The 21,726-nt window shown below is 52.4% G+C and overlaps 1 long non-coding RNA gene across 1 annotated transcript; it reads left to right on the top strand.

Moving 5' to 3' along the window:
- The first annotated feature begins 11,161 nt into the window (after nucleotides 1-11,161).
- LOC128346543 (uncharacterized) lies at nucleotides 11,162-14,488 on the top strand. The gene is made up of 3 exons (XR_008317038.1): nucleotides 11,162-11,508; nucleotides 11,756-11,912; nucleotides 14,329-14,488. It is a non-coding gene; the product is annotated as an uncharacterized LOC128346543 (long non-coding RNA).
- The last annotated feature ends 7,238 nt before the right edge of the window (nucleotides 14,489-21,726 follow it).

The following is a 21,726-nucleotide window of genomic DNA, read 5'->3' as shown; positions in this document are numbered from 1 at the left end:
ATGGGGGCAGGACCATCAGGGGTGTGACATCAGGGGTGTCCCATTCCCAGGCTTAGGGGTCTCCTTTGCTGACACAAGGAAGAGGAACCATCCTTCAGGAGACATATGCATTCCTTGGATGAGAAAGGCTCAGCTCCCTTGAGTGCTGAGGATACTTCTCCAGGGGCTCAGAGGGTTCTAGAAGGGGGTGACTGGATCATTAGCAGCAGAGAGAGATGGGTGCCCAGCGGAAGCAATGCGAACAGGCAGAACCGCTGCCAGCTCTGACGGAAGCAAGCAGTGCCTCCCTGCCTGGAGAGCCCCACCCTCCCTGGGGCAGGATTCACCATCTCTCCTCCAGGCTTGCTTCCAGCCGTCAACTAGAGATTGGTGCCAGTCCTGGAGGGCTGGCAACTGAAAAGATGGTTGTATCGTTTTTAATTAATTTTAATTAAAGTGTTCATTTTTTAAAGCAATTATGAGGTAAAGCCATGCATGATTCTGGCAGTCATGGGAGGAGGAGGCGGCAAGGCCAGAAAGCTCAACAAAAAGACAGTTTGCCATTTTATTTTAAAAAGCTTGAAGTGTTGAATATGGGACATTCATCAAAACGTATGGTGAGAAAACACCTGAATTATCTGATCAAGAAAAAGAGGAAATTAGGTGAAAGTCATTTGGAAATATACATACACTTTATTCACGTAATACATTTCTTCAGAGAAAGCTTTCCCCCCTCCCCATTTTCCATCCATGCAATTTCCAAGTGATCTGTGGAGGGGAAAACGTAGCACTGCAAAAAGAACCAAGACCAGGCGCTTCACCGTCTGTGCCTCCCTCTGTTGAGGGACATCACTTCGTTTGGTCCAACCTAGCAGGGCTGGAGCGGGGTCAGGTGGGGGCAGCAATGAAGCTGAGGCCAGGCAGGGCCAGACCCGCCTCGGCTTGGTCTGATCCAGCAGGGCCTTCCTTACCTTAGAACTTAAGAGCAGCCCTGCTGGATCAGGCCCAAGGTGGCCCATCTAGTCCAGCATCCTGTTTCACACCGCCAGATGCCACGGGAAGCCTACAGGCATCTTCATGGGAAGAATGTCTCCTGTGCTCTCCAGGGCCTCCTCTGAGCCGGTGAGCCCAGCACCACACAGCACACACTGAGCAGCAGCAGCAGCAGCAGCAGCAGCGAGATCAGGCTGCCTCTCGCTCTCCAGGCTGCAAGTGCAATGCGCTGCTCCGAAACACAAGGCCACACGTTCCAGCCGAATTTACTTCCAGCTAGCTTCTCCTTGCGTGCCTCCTCCTCCTCAGCCACTAGATGGCAGCAACATCCTTTTAAGCATACCAGGCTGCAGGGGCCCTTCCCAGAGTGGCCTAAGGGGAAGATCTTCCAGTGCTCACACATGTAGTCTCCCATTCAAATGCAAACTGGGGCAGACCCTGCTTAGCAAATGGGGCAATTCCTGCTTGCTACCACAAGCCTTATGGAACTGATCACCAGGCTTCAAAACCTGCTTTTGGAAAATGGATGTTCATTCCTAGAAATCTGCAGCAACAGACAGACTTGTTTCTTTTTATCCTCTTGGGACAAATGTTGCTTTTTATCTACAGCTGAAATGCCACCTTTTTGTTACTGTTTGCACGCCGAGTGATTCTGATTCCCTAATACTACACTCTTGTTCTTACTCTACTGCACTGATGTGTCCATACATTTAAAACGCCATGCCGGTTGTGCTCCTGATACTAGCCAATAGTTTTCGTTTATATCTGTACGAGAAACTGAAGTTTCTCCAAATATGTTGAAAAACTGGGATGGTGGCAAACAAGAACTTTTTGGCAATTTCTTTGATGTTTTAAGGGAACCAGATGTTGGGCGAGTAAAATAAGTCAGCACCCAGGAGCCCGACTTGACCCAGGCCCTCCCCACACCTGGTGGGAGCAGTTTCTGTCTCTTGGGTCCTGGCGTCTGTCATCCACTGATGTGCCAGGCCTGCAGGGAAGAGCTGGCCCAAGCCTAGGGAATAAACTGCGGGCCGGCCAGGGTGGAGGGGAACAGCTGAAAGCCAGAGGAGGAAAGGACTTGCTTGCTAATGAATTTAATTCATTTCTGCTTGCAGAGGAGCTGCTGGGCCTTCTGCTCAACTCACTCACATTAATTGGACTGGAGGCAGTCTTAACAGGACCTTGGTTTGGTTCCATGGCTGGTGAGACCGTCTCTTCTCACCAGCTTAGCCCTTGTTTAGCTCTGCCGGCTAGGACTGGCTCGCACTGGATCCCTCCGTGGGGGGGGGGTTATGCCATCAAGCCTCCTTCTTCTCACAGGAGCAGCTTACATTCCCAGCATGGGGGGCCCTGCTGCCTAGGGGGGAGCCCCTCTTCAGCCTGCAAGGCAAGCTGCCCCCCCGCCCTCCCCAGACAGGTGGAACAGCTGGGAGTCACACCCACACAGCCCCACCCCACTGGGCACACAGGCAAGCACAGCAGCAGCACAGGGGAGGTGGCATCTAGGGAAAGTCACACATTTCTGACAATCTGAGATGCTGAACGCCAGGAAAATGCCAGCTCCCCTCAGCAGAAGCCTCCACGACAGACAGAAGGCTTCTGTTCACAAGCGAGCAGCACTGATCGTGCAGAAAGGCTGCAAAGACAGAGCTCCAAAGACAACTGGATATTTCCTCCTTCCCCATTTGAAACTGAACAGTGAACAAAAGCATCCTTCTCTCGACAGCCTGAGCTGAGCCTTTCTGATCATATCTACCGGCTGCAAGAGATCCGAGCTGTCATGTGGCTCAGACCCAGCAGCAGTGTATGCCCATCACCTTGCAAAACAGCACCCAGGGGGTCTGATGGAGGACTCTGGCTTGATCCAGCAGCAGCTCCAGTTTTGCCAGGCTTCTTCTTAAGAAGAAAAGATGAGTCCTTTGGGGTTATTACAGCAGCCAGCACTTCTCCTGCCATGCAAAGCACACACACACCCACACACACACACTTGTGTTCCATCTTGAACGGTGGTTGGCTCTCTCTGTTTTGCACTGCGCAGCACCAGGTTGAGGGGGCCAAGTAACCCGGCTGCCCGCTTGAAGCCCCTGGATTGGAGGGCAGCAGACACTGCAGCAGTTGCAACTCTCCTAACAAGCGCCAGTGGGGGGCGGGGGGGTGCCAAAGGCGGTGCAGCTGCCTCTGGTTGCCAGCAACGGCAGCTCAGGTTACTTCCCTCCAATCCTGTCTCCACCCCACCCGAGAGCTGCACTGCCTGCAGGCTGGCCATTCGACAGGTAGAGCTCTGCAGTTAACCGTACAGCTCTATCTAATAAGTGGCCCGCCGGCAGGCAGCACGACGGGGGGGAGAGAGGGGCAACCCAGCTGCTGCCAGGAAGCCGAGGCAGCTGCCCCTCCTTCGCCCACCCCCCACTCATTAGGACAAGCCGCTGCCTACTATGAAAAGGCTTCTATAAGATTAGAGGGAACAAACCCCTTTTCTATGGTATGAATAAATACAGATGTAGAGATGCACGAGTGCAAGCTGACAGTCTTCTAAGACCGATAAATCGCATGTGCTGATTGCGCATGAAAGCCATCCCGGGCACTTTCCAGTTAGCCACTCAACAGTGGCAAATTGCTTCGGTTCAGCAAATCGCATTCAAAATGTAAATAGCAAAGCGCAGGGGGAGCAGTCTCGCGAAAACTAACCTCCTGAAAAACCTTTTTACGCCAGACATACAACGTTTCATCAATAAATCGCAGCGACTACATTCGAAACCAGGCATTGGAAATGTGAACTGCTGTCAGCGTTGGGACTGCGGTGTCACGACACAGGAAGTGTGGAAGCAGACTTCCGAGATACGCCCTGACCCCGTTGCAGGCTCCAATCTGGAAAGCCACCCAGGAGAGTGGTTAGAAATGGTGTAAACCCCCCCCCCCGGGACTGCTCACCTGGGGCACCATCTGCTCTCCGGCAGTCCTGGACTCTGCGCATCAACTGCGTTGCAATTCCAGTCAGACTGGAAGGTGCCGTGCCTCACGCGCCCCAGATATGTGCAGCAGGGATGCAGCAAGAGCATCTCTCACTCATGGGCAGGGAGGCACCCAAGGAGGCCCAGCAGCTGCCTCTCCTTCCTGGAGCTCCATTGGCTCCTCTCTCTCTCACCCCATCCCAGCGTTAATGAGAGCCGCACTGCCTGCAGGCTGGTGAGCCGTGAAACTCTACCTGACGAATGGCCAGCCTGCAGGCAGTGTGGGGCAGGAGAGAGAGGAGCAAAGGGACCTCCGGGGAGGGGAGGCGTCTGTGCCTCCCCCCCACCTCCCGGCTCACTAGGATGAGCCAGTCCTGGGGTGCAGACGGAGGGGGAGCTTGAGGGGCAACTCCTTGCTTGAGGTCTGTGGGTGGGGAGCTGCTACGTGCTTCGCGGGGGTCTGCACCCCTGGATCTGTGGGCCATCTGTGGCTTCTTGTGGGGGAGGGGAATGAACACTGCACATGTCCCGAGACCCCTTTCTTGTCCTCCCTGTGATCGGTGACAGGCAGGCCGGCCGGCCCAACCCAACCCAACCCCCACCAAACATCCTGGTTCTGAAACTCCCCCTGAGCCTCACATATTCAACCAGAGAAGCTCTGCCCATTTTTCTGTGGCTCACAAAGCAAGCATTTGGCACCCATTGCCCTGAGAGAGACAAAACAAGAAGCAGATCAGAAAGCCATCACCCTGCTGAGGGTTGGTGGCGGCAGGGATGGAGGGCTTTGATTAGGACCTCTCTCTCTAAGCCCCGATGAGAGACAACTGGAGGCGGAAGGTCTCTCTCTGGTGTTTGCTTTATTGGCTATCCAAAAGGAGGAGCAAGAGACAGAGGGGGTCCTTCCATGGAGGTCTCTTTCTCAGAGTCCAGCTTGTGTGTTCCAGAGACCGTGCAGAGTTCATTTTGTCCTGGCTGGGGCAAAGGACTGCGTCAAATGTGCTGTAAGGCTTCAGATCTGAAATCCATCTTTTGCAACCAAAATTAAAATTAATTAACTCCTAGCTTCAAAAGCATCTGAGCTAGGATGATAGGCAAAATCCTCTCATCTCCCCACTTCTGAGTTTGGGATCCAGCAGCAGACATTAGCTGAGAGCCACAGAAAGCAAAAAGGTCATAGACAACTGCCCAGAACAAAGCCCAGACTGGCATCCAAGCCATGGAATTGGGACCTACACACACACATGCATAGTTATCACCTCATTATCCAGAGGTGCAGCTAGGGAATTCTGGAGCCTGGACCTAAAGGCCTCTGGAGGGCTCCCCCTCCCCTGCAAATCATCATGCTCGGCCAGGCGACCACACCACCTGGGACAGACTAAAGAGGATTTGGGGGCCCCCAGAGACTGAGGAGGCCCTGGACTTTGGCCCTGAAGTCCAGGGGTAAGAGCGCCTCTGTTGTTCTCTCCGTTAAATAACTGACAATAGCAGCTCTGCTAAGTCTAAACTGGCAGGCCAGCATCAATGGGGAAGCCACCAATTTCCCCAGCGGCCTGCTGCTCCCTGGGAAAATACAAGCGCCCCACCCTCGGGTTAGAAAGCCCCCAGTCAGTGGCCACGGATGCTGACCCCAAAGGCCAAGGAAAGATGGCCGCACCAAGTCCTGAAGCCCAGCAAGAAGAGAGCAAGAGCAGCCTTAAGACAGCACTTGAGAGAATTTGCTGTGTCCAATAGAAAAGCCATATAAACGACCAGCTCTTCAGGTCGGAAGGACTCTGAAGCCAGCCCCACCCTCTCTCAATTCTTTTTGGCCAGGAAAGCCATAGAAATGAGCCAGCTCTGAACTGATCAGGGGGTGGACTAGAAGGCCTCCAAGGTCTCTTCAAACTCAAAAATGCTTTGATCCTATGAAGCTCCTCCATCTGTCTACAGTCTCTCACCCTGACCTACCTCACAGGGTTGATGTGAGCATAAACATAACCATGTATATAGCTCTGGGCTCCTTGGAGGAAGAGCGGGATATAACCGTAACAATAAAGAAGTTAATAAATTAGCCAGCGTGGCCTAGTGGTTAGAGGGCTGGACTAGGACCGAGAGAGGAGAGCTGGTCTTGTGGCGGCAAGCATGACTTGTCCCCTTTGCTAAACAGGGTCCAACCTGGTTGCATATGAATGGGAGACTAGAAGTGTGAGCACTGCAAGAGATTCCCCTCAAGGGATGGAGCCGCTCAGAGAAGGGCATCTAGGATCCAAGTTCCCTCCCTGGCAGCATCTCCCAGACAGGGCTGAGAGAGATTCCTGCCTGCAACCGTGGAGAAGCCACTGCCAGTCTGTGTAGACAATACTGAGCTAGATAGACCAATGCTCTGACTCAGTATATGGCAGCTTCCTATGTTCCTATGAGACCCGAGTTCAAATCCCCATTCAGCCATGAGACTTACTGGGTGACTCTGGGCCAGTCACTTCGCTCTCAGCCTAACCTACTTCACAGGGTTGTTGTGAGGAGAAACATTAAGTATGTAGTACACTGCTCTGGACTCCTTGGAGGAAGAGTGGGATATAACATGTAAAACAATTAAATAATTAAATAAAAATAACAATCCTCTTGAGATATGGGGATGCAGCACACTATGGCAGGAGCTTTAAAGGCGACCCCGAGGACTTAAAAGGTGTTGTGAATTCCTTCTCAAGGTGCACTGGAGCCCTCAGCAGGGGCGTAACTATCATAGGGCAAAGGGATACAGTTGTCTGGGGGCCCACTGCCTTGCCCCCCCTAGAGGCAAGTCACATGACTGACTCCCCCAGCCACGCACCCGCCCAGGCTTCCTTCAGTTGGATTCATCCTCCGAAACTGATGGGAGTGTTAAGACCTGGAGCTACCAGAACAGCATGTCTTTCTCTAGTACCATCAAATGACTTGCATCGTCCACAATTGACAAAACCTTTTTAAAAATAAGGTAGGATGCTGTTCTCTTGTGGCCCATAGGTAGGGGTGTGTGTGTGTGTGTGTGTGTGTGTGTGTGTGTGTGTGTGCGCCTGCCCTTGGGGTTCTCTGGAGGAAGGCCACGCCTCAGCCTCGGAATCGGAGGGTGGCACCAGCCAACTAGGTGGGGGGGAGCAGAGAGAGCCAGCCGGCCAGGGGGCTCTCAGGGGTTGCAGCAGGCAGCTTTCTGACCTGCCCCACCGCGCCCCGCTTGTCGCCATCAGCTCGGCCACCGGGAAGCTGGCTCTCCCCGGGCCGGGCCAGGCTCTGCAGGCAGGCAGGTGCCCTGTAGTGGCAGCTTCGCTGCAGAGACCTCGAGCAAGCTGAAAGGAGCAGAGGCGTATCTAGGGAAAATAGCGCCTAGGGCAAGCACTGAAATTGCGCCCCTTGTCCAAACATCTGACACCCATCTTTCAGATAACTTTACCATAATATCAGCTGAAAAATACAAGTCAAGCTCATTCATCTTTTAATATTTAAAAAACTATTTAGCAGTGGATGTAGGCAGACCAAAAAATGCTGGAAAACTACCAATTTCAGTATGCTGGGGCTCATGAAATACCCAAATACTATGTGGAGGTGTACTTGGAAAACTAAACAGAAGTGCCTGTCTAATTCTCTACTATGCATTGTAGCATCACTATTACATAAGTTTTAAAAATAAATGGAGAATTTGACTTTTCCCAGATACTCTGTAAATAATTAAAGGATATGCAGAGTGAACTGTGTCACTGCTTGGAATATATTCTAGTCTTTCAGAAAGACAGTTAAAATGAGAGAAAGAGAGCAAGAAACTCCCAGTGGGCCTTAATCCTAAGGATTTCACACTGATTCAAAGACAAACTCGCCATTAATAGCCATATTATTAAGACATCAGATTTAACTCACTTATCACAAGAAGCAAAGTAAGAGCAAATGAAAACAATCCTAGCTCATAAACTTCAGCTCAGTATTCACAAGCCCTGATTCTCTGTACATAGTGCCAATCTGAATATGTGTACAGTGACTTATATTATATTAATTTTTTTTATTTTAAAAAATTACCTGTAGCCCCTTCAGGGGGCTTCCTAAAGGCTGTGGGGGGTCTTCAAAGGTTCCCCCTCCTCTCACAGGCCTCTAGGGCCTTACAGGGACCATTTGAGCATGCGTGGTGGCCATTTTTAAAAATAAGTTTTTGGTGTTTTTTTTTAAATGGCTGCTGAAAACAAAATGGCCACCATGCATGCTCAAATGGCCTCTGTGAGGCCTGGCATGGCATTTCAGTGGCCATTTTTAAAAAAAAATAATTTTAAAAAATGGCACACCCCCTTCAAGTGGTGCCCAGGGCATGTGTCCTGCCTGCCCTACCCTAGATACACCCCTGGAAAGGAGGCCACCATGAAGCCGACAGAAATGCTGCCACTGCCGCCGCCGGGGTTGACGAGCAGGCTGGCAGCTGGGCTGAGGCTCCTCCTGCCAACAAGCAGCCCGGGCTGGAGGAAGAGCTGCTACGCTGCGGGGCCGCCGAGGAGTTTGCCGCTGCTGCTGCTGATGATGATGCTGATGCTGTGGGCTCGGTGGGACGGGAGCGCACACCAGCCCATCTCGTGCAGCTCTGTCGCAGCACAGCAGCCACAGCTGGCAGGCGGGTTGCGTGTGCGCTCAGGCCAGGGCGGGCGCACTCTCCGCTCTGTGCTCTCTGCGGACCAGCAGCAGCATCCCAACGACGACTCTCCCACCTCTCCCTCGCAGGCCATGGTGCCTCCCAGAAGAAGATTGCCCCCCTCCTCTCTGGTACTGAGGTCTGAAGCCCAGCTAGATGCCTCAGTCGGAAGCCCACCCGCAAGGCACAAAGGCCTCCTCTGCTTGTACAGAGAGGTAGCTTGCCCCTGGACATGCAGGCTCCATTTAGCCATCATCGGGGCAGAGCTCTCCTCCTCCTCCTCCTCCTCCTCCTCCTCCTCCTCCTCCTCCTCCTCCTCCTCCTCCTCATGAATTTGTCCTGGGCCCTTTCAGAGCCATTTTAGCAAGTGGCCAGCACAATCCAGTTCAGCAGCAGCAGTCTCAATGGGAGTCGGGTGAGGTCATCAACAGCAGTGTATGGCCTGTGGAGGAGGGACCCAAGGCCTTTCGTCTCCTGGCACACCTGCAGGATGCTTCTTCTCTTACTCCCTTGGGGGCCTTCTCATCTGCCTTGGAGATGGGGCTGGGGGGGCACCCCTTCTGCCTACTTGCTCCCTCCCCACAGGGTGCCCAAGACCCTTGGCCATGCCCTAACTCTGCTGCATCCTGTCTACCAGGAGAAGGGGGTGTCCATCTCTCCAGGCCACCCGCCCACCCGCCTGCCATCAGGCACCCACACCTCTCTATAGAAGTCGCTGGCCATTAATTTGTATCCAAGCTCAATAATTCACAGGCTGTTTAGAGTCCTGTTGTTTAAGTCCAGCTCATGCTGCTTGAGTCAGTCATTCTGATGAGGCTCTCTGGAGGAGCTCCTGTAAATCTTCCTCTCCTCACACACCACGGCTGGCTGGAGTCCCAGTGCAAAGCAAAGACATGACTGGGATGGTGAGCAGCCCCCAAGATGCCACCTGCCCAGTGCCTGCCCAGGCCTTCTTCTCCCGAGGGAGGGGAAAGGAAGGTGCCTTCGGTTCCCAGGAGAGCTGAAAAGATAAGCAAGTCTCTACAGGACACTCCCATGTTTTCCAGCCTATGCCGTTGCCAACCCAGAAAGGGTGCCCAGCCCTCTCCATCACAGGGGGCCTTCTTATTCCAGGCACTCCTTCCTGTACTCAGGTGGGATACTCCCATGGAGATGCATCAGTGGGAAACCATGGGTAGCCTTGGGTCTTTTGCCACCTTCGGCAAAAAGTCTGAGAGTGCCATCCCATTCTGGGGCCCCTCTGCATTCCTGCTGCTGGTGGCCCCCAACCCTGCCCCTCTTCTTGAGCCCTCCAGACCTAGAGCCCCATTGATGAGGGCAGATGATGAGGGCAGTTAATCATTCCTGTGCACATGAACACAACTACACCTGCCCCATCACAAAGGCTAGCTTGGCAGAAGATCTGCTCCACTAGAGGGGAAATAGGTGCTTCTGGGCGGCATTTTCTGTCAGAAGAATGGTGAAATCTCTTGGGTATCTCACAGGAGCCCAGACAGACAGGTTCTGCCTGACACATTCATTCCATCTGGGACCCTGAGCTCTGATCCCTAGAAGCAGAAATGTGTTCCACTCATCTGACCCCTTGTGCTCATCATGTACTTTCCGTTGCATCCAAACGGTGTTTCGGATGACCTGGACTGGCTGAGGCTTCCTCATTGATCCAGTGGAGTCCAGGTTCCTCTCTGGCAAATGCACTCTAAACCACAAAGGACCTGAAAGGCCTTTTGAAGGTGAAACAAGATGTTCCTCAAGAAAATTGTGTTGTACGTTGGGAGGAGATGAGAAATGCACAGAAAGTCATACGCAAACAATGAATCCTAACCTAACGGTCCAGACCTCCGCACGTGTGGCACGCTTGAGTTTTCATGTGCTGTTTGTGGGCTTGTGTGAAGAAGAGTGTTAAGGCAGCATGGATGGGAAGCTGCTGGAAAGAGCTCTTTTTAAGGTGACGCACCATCTACATTCCTGTTACTAGCAGACATAGAAGTGAAAAGGGCACTTGCCCTCCCATGTGGGAAACACTCTGCATTTTCTGAATAATTTCTGGATCTGAAACATCAAAGCGCACTCCAAAAAGAGAGGTTCTCTTGGGACCCTTCGTACACATGATAGAGAGTTCTGGTGCAGATCTGCCGATTTCTTTCAAAAATCTTAATTGGTGGGTCAAAGTGCCTCCCGCAAGAATAATGCACTTTGCCACTTCTGTGCCCACCAAGATATTTGTTCAGTGTTTTCACAGGATCTCCCACTACCACTACTACTACTACAAATATTTACATACCACTTTTCAACAAAAGTTTCCAAAGCAGTTTACAACATAGAGAAATAATAAATAAAATGGTCTGAGCCTGGTTCCCCTGTTTAGGGAAGCAGAATTTATGGATTGTATTTATATACTGCCCTTCAGTAGAGATTATCAGGGCAGTTTATAACAATTAAAGTGGGGGGACATACACACACACACACAGCCCCAGTTCATATCCTGGAAGCTGAAGGGAATGATGCCCCAGAGGGGTCTCGACTCTCCAATGGTGGGGAACTACAACTCCCAGCATCCTCTTCTTTGGCTGAGCCTCCTCCTTGCCCCCCCCCATCAGTACTCCGACTTCCAGGGCATCCTCCATCGTTTGGGCTCCCCTGAGCTTGCCTTGTGATGAGAGGCAGCTGCCTTGTGATGAAAACAATGGAGCCTCCGCTGCTTCCACTTCAGATGAGCTTATGAAATTTTAATACACTAAATGGCTTTGCCAGGGCAGGGCAGGGCAAGGCGCTGCCAGGAATGGTGGCTGCAGAGAAGAGAGTGGGGGAGCAGCTGAGCCTTCAGCCGTGCTTTCTGCGGGCCCCTGGTGCAGGCAGGCAGGCGCACGCAGGGAGGAAGCAGGCGGGCTAGGAGGAGTGTCGCCCCAAGGCAAAGGCCTCTCCCAGGGGGACGGAACAGCCCAGGCTCCCTGCTCACCTGCACAGGTTAATTCATGTCAATATATGCAAATGTAGAGTAACTCATTAGCTTAAACAATGGAAAGGTCCTCAACCCACAACCACCCCTAGCAACTGGACTTGGGGCAAGAGGGGAGACAAGCGGGTCTGGTTATTGTGGGCCTCGAGAGTCCTTTTGGGTTGACCAGTTGCTTGAGGATTCTGCCTCAGCCCTGAAAGTGACGGGGGAGACTGCGCAATGGTGCTCATTCATGTCTTGGTTGCATTGCTGCAGGCCAGTCCATTTTTCTTCCATGGGGGAACTACTCCGGCCGAGCTGAATGATCCTTGGGGTTCCCCGGCTGTCTCCCATCCAGGCACTGACCAGACCTAGACCTGCTTAGCTTCAGCAAGGGGCCTTCAGACCACTACGCCATGGGACAGCCCCCAAGGTAATTCCCAGGAACTCCTCATGACAGAAACTGCACTCCCCACATCCAGCTGTTACACTGCACATTGCTGGAAGGGGCCATCTTGGATGAGGGTGACCTGCCTCAAAAGAGTGTTGTGAAGGAAAGCCAAGAGTATTATGCCCTCCAACCCTTTAAGAAATGTAGCGGGGCTGGTTGGTTTTCCTTGTGATCAAAGCAGGAAGTGGGTGGGTGGGAGGAATCGGGTCAAATCTACGGTCACCCCAGGTCCGTTCAGTTGCCTGCACAGAGCAGCTATGATTGGCTCCTGGTGCATGATGGGTCCCAGACCTCTGCCTGCATTTCCACCAACCCGATGATCACGTATTGGGAGCACGCTCACCTCCTCCTCTCTCCCACTTTTGGTGGCACTTTGATCATGAGAACCAGCCCATAGACTTGTCGCTTTGTAACAGGTGGTACCCCAAACCCGCTCAGCACCCTGGCTGGATCTTAACTGGTGCTGAGCACGGTGGGTCTCTAGCAATGTGTGGGAGGGGAGTAGAGTTGCCATATCCCCAGGAATTCCGGGTTTCACCCTGATTTTAAGCATCTCACCCAGATTGCTTAGCCCACCCAGATTCTCCCAGATTTCAGATTCCTTTTTTTTTTAAAGCTAAGCTCTAGCCCTTGTAGAAGCAGAGTTATGGTGCAAAAGATGCAGTCAGAGAAGAAGGGAGAATCACCATTGCACTAGAAGATGTGGATAGGTCAGAAAGATTCTTATTCTAAGAAAAGATTAAGAAAGTTATCCCAAATTTCAGACCATTTATCTGATTTATTTACTCTTAATAGGGCCCATTTTTTATGTGCCACAAGCTTAAGCAGGTCCTGTACCCAGTCCTCGCACTGAGGGGGATTGGGAGATTTCCACAGCCTCAATATCAACCTCTTGGCAACCAGCAGGCTCCACCAAAGCCATTGTTTAGAGCTGTATTTTAGTCCCCAGCCGGTTGGAATAAGCCCAGGGGCGTATCTAGGGTAGGGCAGGCAGGGCATGTGCCCCAGGCGCCACTTGAAGGGGGGCGCCATTTTGTAAAATTGATTTTTTTTTAAGGCTGCCGAAAACAAAATGACCACCGTGCATGGTCAAATGGCCTTGCAGAGGCCTTGCAGACCTTGCAGAGGCCATTTGAGCATGCGCGGTGGCCATTTTGTTTTCGGTGCCCTTTTTTTAAAAAAAAGATTTTTTTAATGGCCATGGCACATGCTCAAATGGTCTCTGCGAGGCCCTAGAGGCCAGTGGGGGGGGAGGAACCTTTGAAGACTGCCCCAGCCTTTAGGAAGCCCCCTAAAGGGGCTACAGGTAAAAAATAAATAAATAATATATTATATAAGTCACAGTACACATATTTAGTTTGGCACTATGTACAGAGAATCAGGGCTTGTGAATATTGAGCTGACACTTATGAGCTAGGATTGTATTCATTTGCTCTTACTTTGCTTCTTGTGATAAGTGAGTTAAATGTGATGTCTTGCTAATATGGCTATTAATGGTGAGTTTGTCTTTGAATCAGTGTGAAATCCTTAATATTAAGGCCCACTGGGAGTTTCTTGCTCTCTTTCTCTCATTTTAACTGTCTTTTTGAAAGACTAGAATATATTCCAAGCAGTGACACAGTTTACTCTGCATATCCTTTAATTATTTACAGAGTATCTGGGAAAAGTCAAATTCTCCATTTATTTTTAAAACTTATGTAATGGTGATGCTACAATGCATAGTAGAGAATTAGACAGGCACTTCTGTTTAGTTTTCCAAGTACACCTCCACATAGTATTTGGGTATTTCATGAGGCCCAGCATCCTGAAATTTGTAGTTTTCCAGCATTTTTTGGTCTGGCTAAGTCCACTGCTAAATAGTTTTTGAAATATTAAAAGATTAACGAGCCTGACTTGTATTTTTCAGCTGATATTATGGTAAAATTATCTGAAAGATGGGTGTCAGATGCTTGGACAGGGGTAGCAATTTCAGTGTTTGCCCTAGGCACTATTTTCCCTAGATACGCCTCTGAATAAACCCCAAAACTGCATTTCGATCCTTCAGTGCAAGAGATGAATCCAGCACTAAGTTAATTCGGATAGTGACCTCTCTCCAGAAGCCTTGTACTATGGAACAATCCCAGAACATATGTGTTAAATTGGCCTGTGGATTATTGCATCTCCAACAGTTATTATTTGAGGACATTTTTAATCGCATAAGGTATAGAGGAGTCCAGTAGGCCCTGAAAATAATCTTCTGCTGGATGAGGCGCAATTTAAGATCCAATGTACTGCACTGAACACTACTTAAAATATTTTGCCATTGCTCAGGTGACCGTTTATCAGAAAGTTCCAAGTTCCATTTGTCTCTAAGTAAATCTAACCCAGGGCCTATGTCTCTATGCACACTGGCATCTAGGTACTTATTGAGTTTTGGGAGAGAGGCCATCTTAATGGAAAGTGCAAATCGCTGGAGTTGCTGGGGTCGCCAAGGCGTCTGGACCAAATTGAGCCGATATAGCTCTCTTCCTTTTTTCCCTCTTCTGTTTTTCTTTCTTTCTTTCCCCTTCCTCTTCTTTCTTGGCGGCGGGGGGGCATGGGGGCGGGGGGGCAATTTGGGCATGTTGTTGCAAAATATAACTTGTTATAAAATGTTTAAAAACATTAAATTTTTAAAAAAGTGCAGTCACTCTTCAGCTCAGAAATCATTTTCCAGCCAATTTACATACTATGCAAATTAGGCACCCGGATTTGGAAAGCCAGAATAGGGCAGCCCTAGAGGAGAGTATTTCCTCACCCATCACCAGCCCCACTGCAAAATTCTCATCTGTGGCCCCCAAAAGCCAGCCAGCCAGCCACCGGCCCATCTCCCTCTCCCTCTCAAGTCCAGGAAGTGGGACAAGGTTCCTGCTTGGTCCTCTTCTGCCTCTGATGGGTGCACTCTCTCATAGCCCTGTTCAGGACAGGCTTGTTGTGTTGATTTTCATTTGGAGGAGAAAGAGACTAGAATACAGGAATATAGGGAGCTGCCTTCTACTGAGTCAGACCCTTGGTCCATCTAGCTCAGGATTGTCTACACCGACTGGCAGCGGCTTCTCCAAGGTTGCAGGCAGGGGTCTCTCTCAGCCCTATCTTGGAGATGCTGCCAGGGAGGGAACTTGAAGCCTCATGCAGATGCTCTTCATAGCAGCCCCATCCCCTGAGGGGAGTAGCTTCCAGTGCTTACATGTGACTCTGGACTCTGCTTAGCAAAGGGGATAATTCATGCTTGCTACCGCAAGACTAGCGCTCCTCCCATCTGCAGACAAGCTCATGGAAGCGGTGTCAGAGTTCTGAGATGTGAGAGCTGAGGTGTCTGCCTGTGGGTCATCCCTCCCCCGGCCCCCTACCCCCCCACCCCCCCACCCCCCCGCTCAGTGTGGAAGTCTGGCTGCTCCCTTGGCTTGTGCAGTTCTCTTGTCACTGCAAATGAGATTTCCCACAAGGGCGTTTTCCTTCCTGGGACAATATCCTTGAGCCATTGACAAATCTCTGAACCAGAGAGTCTTTGATTTCGCTCACCTGGCCTCAGGAGAAGGACAAAGGCCTGCCCTGGCTTCAGCCAGCACTAGCTAATGGTGCAGCAGGGGAGTAACTTGCCTAGGGAGCCAGAGGTTGCTGGTTCGAATCCCCACTGGTATGTTTCCCAGACTATGGGGAACACCGATGTCGGGCAGCAGCGATATAGGAAGATGCCGAAAGTCATCATCTCATACTGCATGGGTGATGGCCATGGTAAACTCCTCCTATATTCTGCCAAAGACAACGATAGGGCTCTGTGGTTGCCAGGAGTCAACACTGACTCAACATCACAACTTTCCTTTCCTTTATTGCACCTGCTACTGAAAAGCTCATGAGAGGCAAGACTGGAACCATGGCCTCCCTCTGCAGATGCTGAAGCACCTGCAGAGTGGAGGGAAGAGTGCAGGATTTGGAAGGATGCGGAGGGGGGGCACACAGATGGAACGGGGGTGGAAAAGAGCCATAAAGCAGGATGAGACAGAACAATCCGCTTACCAGCCCTGCAATCAGCCCATGTAGCCCAGAGCGCTGTGTGCCCCATGCAGAGAGCAGGTGTTGTGCAAAAAAAGCATCTTCAAGGCAGAGCTGCAGACAACTCAGGCAAGCAAGCCAAGCCACATGCATCGAGCCACCACCCTGCTAGTTCTCCTGGACATCTCTGCTGCAGCTTTCAGTGCCACAGACCACAGGGGGCCTTCTGGGCCACATGGCCAGGAGGACAGAAGGAGGGGGTGCCATGCTGGGGGGGGCACGTCCTCTCTGAGGGTCCCCAAGAGGCTGCAGAGCCCAGTTCAGGCGGAGACTATTGCTGCTGCTCATTGGACTCCACCTGTGTTTGTGTTGCTGTTTGAGTCTGTGCTGTTGTGATCGTGTAATTATTGTTTGAAGGAATGTGCATGATCGATTGCATGCTTGATGGACTGTGTTGTGAGCTGCCTTGATGGTCTTAGAGAAAGGGGGGCTTGTTCTTAATAACCGTAAATGGTGAGGAGGACTAGAGCCCAGCGGGCAAGCGGGCTCCTCTGAGGACGGGGAGAGGCCAGTTCCGCAACTGGGCCTGCGCTGTGTCAGCAGGGAGTCCTGCTCTGTGCCCAGGCAGTGGTGGGGCCATCCACACAAGGTGGGCAGAGAGGGGTCAGCAAGGAAGGAAAGCCCTGCCTCTTTCTGCTTCCAGTCCGGCATCTCCTCAGCCGCCAGGGAGGACAAACCTGGAGAGGGAGGCAAGGAGAGGGCAGCTCAGGGTCTCCTGCAGTATCGACTCCTCATCCTAAGGAGCCCATTGGGGGCCAAAGGAGGCCGATGAACGGCCTGATGGATGGCCAGCCTGCAGGCAGAGCAGCTCTCCGCAGAGGGGCTGCTAGGTAATGCTGGAGCCTGGGCCGAAAGGCCTTTGGAGCCAGCCCCCACCCCCACCCCCGCTGCAAGTTAAGCATCATGTTTTAACACGTAGGTTCTTGAGGGCATTAACCACACCAGCCAGGACAGACTAGAGAGGATTTGGAAGCCACAGTCCAGACGGAACATGGAGAAGCAGACTGGTTCCAGATCGGCAGAGGAGTAAGACAAGGCTGTCTACTTTCTCCTTCTTTATTCAATGTATATGCTGAACATATACTGAGACAAGCTGGATTGGAAGAAGATGAGTGCGGTTTTAAAGCTGGAGGAAGAAACATCAGTGACCTGTGCTACGCTGATGACACCACTCTGATAGCTGAGAATGCCGATGATCTGCCAGCCAGCCAAAGATGAAGGCAAAGACCTTCCCCTGTTCTTTGCCCCCAGCACTTCAAAGCATGCTGCCCTTGAACCTGGAGGTTCTGCTAAGCAATTATGACTAATAGCCACCAAAAGACTTCTCTTCAATACATATGTCTCCGCCTTTTTAGAAGCCACCTAAACTAGTGGCTGTGTCCACATGGTCATACATTCCAGAAGTTAACCAGCCATGATTTGGTGAAGCAGAACCCTCAGCTCCCAGGTCCTGGAGACAAACAAGGAGGAGGGCTGTTCTGGGAAACAGGATGCTAGACTAGAAGGGCCCACTTGGGTCCGAACCCACAGAGCAGTTTTGAAGAAGGGTCCTGGCACGTGTCTGTAGCAGCCTGGTAGCCACAAGAGCGAAGAATGGGGCCTTCGTGGACAGAAACCACCAAGACTAGCTTTGTGGCACCTTGAGAAACAGCCCAGTTATTGCAGCAGAAGCTTCTGTGGTCTGCAGTCCACTTGATCAACTGCATCAAGGGTCACCCCGCTCAGCAGGCAGCCATGTCTGCACCCAGGGAGGGAGAAAGAAACACAATTGGCAGAGTCCAACGCCAGAGGAAACCCTGATCTAGTGACAAGCTTAAAAGTGCACCAGATCAAGATTGTGCTGTCGAGTCAGTGTTGACTCCTGGCAACCACAGAGTCATGCGGTTTTCTTGGTAGAATACAGGAGGGGTTGGCCATTGCCTTCCTCCCGCGCAGTGTGAGATGATGTGAGATGATTTCAACATCTTCCTATATTGCTGCTGCCCGAGATAGGAGTTTCCCATAGTCTGGGGAACACACAAGCAGGAATTCGAACCAACAGCCTCCTGCTCTCTAGGCAGGTGGCTTCCCCGCTGCGCCATTAGGTGGCCACACACCAGATAAGGATGGTGATAATTCACAGCAGCACTAATTGGCAAGAACACCGTCATCTCAGCAATGCTGAGCTAATTAACTCCCGCATCATCCTGATCCCAGCCAGAGGCAACAGAGCCAGACATGCATCCCAGTTCAGCTCCTTCACACTGGAGCTTTCCTTTGAAGTTCCACTGCTGAAGAAAGGCCGCTTTCAGAGTGCCTGCCTGGGAGGAACTGAATCCCCCCTGCCCCACATGCGTTCTTGAATCTGGCCCAGAGCTGGGTCTCTGCTATGTGGTCTGTTGTTTGCTGATGAGCATCCTTTCAAGTTTGGGGGGCTCTCTATAAGCCGGGACAGGCCTCCTGTGAGAGAAAAGGGCCCTCGTCCAGGCTGGGCTGTGGGTCGCTGAGGAAATGCTGGGGCGGTTTCTGCTGGGAGCTGTAGGTCAGTCTCAGTGGCCGGGCCCGTCTTTTTCTATCCTCTGGGTGGGCCCAGACTGCTCCTGGGCATCGGATTTTCTGTCTCGTCCCCTGCAGCCTCCATGTCAGGGTTCTCTCATCGCCCTGTTCCTCCTCCTATCCAGCAGGGCTGCCTCCTTCAGCAGTGGAAAATACATGCTGCAGGGAGGGACACAGCCCTCCTGGTACAGATAGAGAGAGAGAGAGAGAGAGAGAGAGAGAGAGAGAGAGAGAGAGAGAGAGAGAGAGAGGGAGATATTTTTTTTCCCCTCCAGGGTCTCAGCAGGGACACAGAGCCCTTCGCTTCCTAGAAAACCGCAGGGCTCTTGTCACCAGGAGTCAATGGCACACTTCACCTTTCACCTGACCAGGGCAGAGCCTGGGACGGGAGCCCAGGGCAGGTCTGGTGATGGCATCAGAGGCAGGGCCACCCCTCCACCCGCCCAAGTGTACAACCAAAACAGAGCAAAGCGGTCGTTCCAGAGAGCTAAAAGACAGCGTGGGGGCCAGCAGGCTTATCCTGGCCAGAGATGACGTGGTACCTCTGCTGTGTTTGCATGGCAGGCTGAGGGGAGAAATGGATGGGTGGGGTGCTGCTGTCAAGCCTGGAGGGGGGAGACCCGGCCTGGCTGATTTTGGAGACTGGTCTGGACATGCAAGGTGGGTGCCTGCAGCCCGCTCCTCCCACTCTCAGCCCGCCCCGCCCCTTGCTGCTGCCTCCTGGCATCCTCTTAACACACGTTGAGTGACGCCACCAGCCAGTGAGGCAAACCCAGGCTGCAACGCAGCAAAGCCTCTTCCTGCCTTTGATCCCGGTGGGGAGAGAGGTGCTCATCAGCATCCTCCTGTCCTCATTCAAGGCCCTGGCTGAATGGGAAGAGCAGCGGGAGGAGAGAGAAAGCCTTCCCAGCATCCTCCCCCAGCCGCCTCCTCCAATCTCCACTCTCCCTTTCAAGTCAAACACATTGGGGGGGGGGAGTTGCTATGGGAACACCAGGACAAGGCCCTTTGCATAAATCCCTTCCCAAAAGGGAGCAGGAAGGGGGGAAGCTGGTGTTCAGATGAAGTCCGCCTCTCTGGGTACCCACCCATTTGCAAACCTGCCCTTCTTACCCCCGTCTTGCGCCCTAAGCAGAAGCTGATGGGGTTTTGCATATATCCAGCCCAATCTCTAGGGAAACTGCAGAGTTCCCACACGCTGGGCCTGAGGGGAAAGATGCCTCGGGGAGCGGGGTGGCAGGCAGAGTCCTGGGGGTGCTGTGTGGGGCCCTCCCTCGATTCCGCCTCTCCACTGCTCTTCCTTGGAGGGGCTGGGTCGGGAGCAGCTGCTTTGCTGAACAAGGCCCTTTCAATGGGATGATCCTCCCTCTCAACAAAGGGTGGGGATCCATGTTCAGAGGCCTGGAGGAGAGCTGGTCCTGTGGAAGCAAGCATGAATTACCCCCTTGCTAAGCAGGGTCTGCTCTGGTTTGCATTTGGATGGGATACTACATCTCTGAGCATCCTCTTAGGGGATGGGGCTGCTCTGGGAACAGCATCTGCATGCCGAAGGGCCCCAGTTCCTTTCCTGGCATCTCCAGGTAGGACTGAGAGAGAGAGACCTGCCTGCCACCTTGGAGAAGCCACTGCCAGTCTGTGTAGACAATACTGAGTGAGATGGACCAAGGGTCTGACTCAGTATATGGCAGCTTCATAGGAAGGAACACAGGAAGCTGCCTTATACTGAGTCAAACCATTTGTCCGTCTAGCTCAGTATTGTCTACACCAGGCCTGCTCAACTTTGGCCATCCTGCAGATGTTGGCCTACAATTCCCATAATTCCTGGCTATTGGCTGCTGTGGCTGAGAATTATGGGAGTTGTAGTCCAAAAACAGCTGGGGGGCCTAAGTTGAGCAGGCCTGGTCTACACAGACTGGCAGTGGCTTCTCCATAGCTGCAGGCAGGAATCTCTCTCAGCCCTATCTTGGAGATGCTGCCAGAGAGGGAACTTGGGACCTTCTGCATTTAAATATGCAGGTGCTCTTCCCAGAGCGGCCCCATCCCCTGAGGGGAACATCCTACAGTGCTCACACATGTAGTCTCCCATTCAAATGCAAACCAGGGCTGTCCCTGCTTAGCAAAGGGGACCATGCATGCTTGCTACTGCAAGTCCTACGTCCCTATGTTCCTATGGCAGCAGGAGGGGGTGGCTGTCTGCCGACTTGCCCAGGGAGGGAGGGAGAGCTGAAGCTAGAGGAGGTGCAGCCCCCGTCCTGTGCAGCTCATCACAGGGATGGAGGCAGCTGGCTGAGTGGCTGGCCTCTCTTCCTGAAGGACTGCAGGGTTGCCCTGAGCTGGGGGACTGAGGTGGGTTACTTCCAGCCAGCAGGCTCCCATCGGCCCAGCCACCCCATTCTTATCTATATCTTGATTGCTCCTAGGCGTACCCCCATGGCTAATCCCATGCGTGGCAGCTCTTGCGAGAGTTCGCAAGCAGCTACCAATTAGCCCCGGGGATGGGGAGAAGATAGGGATGCCGGCTGGCGGGAACAGACAGCGGTGGGCCAGCTGCCGGGAGCAGGCAGCAGCGGCGGGCCGACCCAGCTGCTGGGAATTGGCAGGCAGGTGGGAGGTGGCAGGCCAGCTTTCCGGCCGGCCCACCAGCCAGGAACCATGGGCGGGTAGCGGGCGAGGGAGAAGCAGGCCACTCCCGCCAGGAGCAGCAGTGGTGGTTGGCTGTTGGGCGGGCAGGAGGAGGTGGCGAGCTGGCTTTCTGGCCAGCCTGCCAGCCAGAAACCATGGGCTGGAGGGGCGAAGCGGGCTGGGGGGTGGGGAGCAGGCCGGGGAGGGGTGGGGGGAGAAGCCAGCTGGCATATGCGTAGATGCTCTGCACCCAGCCCAGCTAGTTTTATTTATTCTGTAGTTAACATATTTGTATACTGCCCAAAACACAAGTCTCTGGGCGGTTTACAACAGAACAATAAAAACAACAAATAAAAAGGTCAGCACATTACAACAGTGTGCAATTTACATTGTTAAAACTATTAAAAATCATCAAACTATTAAAACAGCCATTAGGGACAGGCTCAGCCCTGCCCGCTTGTTTCCTCATCCCCTTCTCTTTGATTGATTAAGTGCAGTCAAGTCGATGTCGACTCTTAGTGACCACATAGATAGATTCTCTCCAGGATGCTCTGTCTTCAGCTTGGCC

Source organism: Hemicordylus capensis, chromosome 2, assembly GCF_027244095.1.
Source record: "Hemicordylus capensis ecotype Gifberg chromosome 2, rHemCap1.1.pri, whole genome shotgun sequence".
NCBI classification, from domain to species: domain Eukaryota; kingdom Metazoa; phylum Chordata; class Lepidosauria; order Squamata; family Cordylidae; genus Hemicordylus; species Hemicordylus capensis.
Note: the sequence above shows the minus strand (reverse complement) of the source record. Positions and strands in the feature narration are given on the sequence as shown.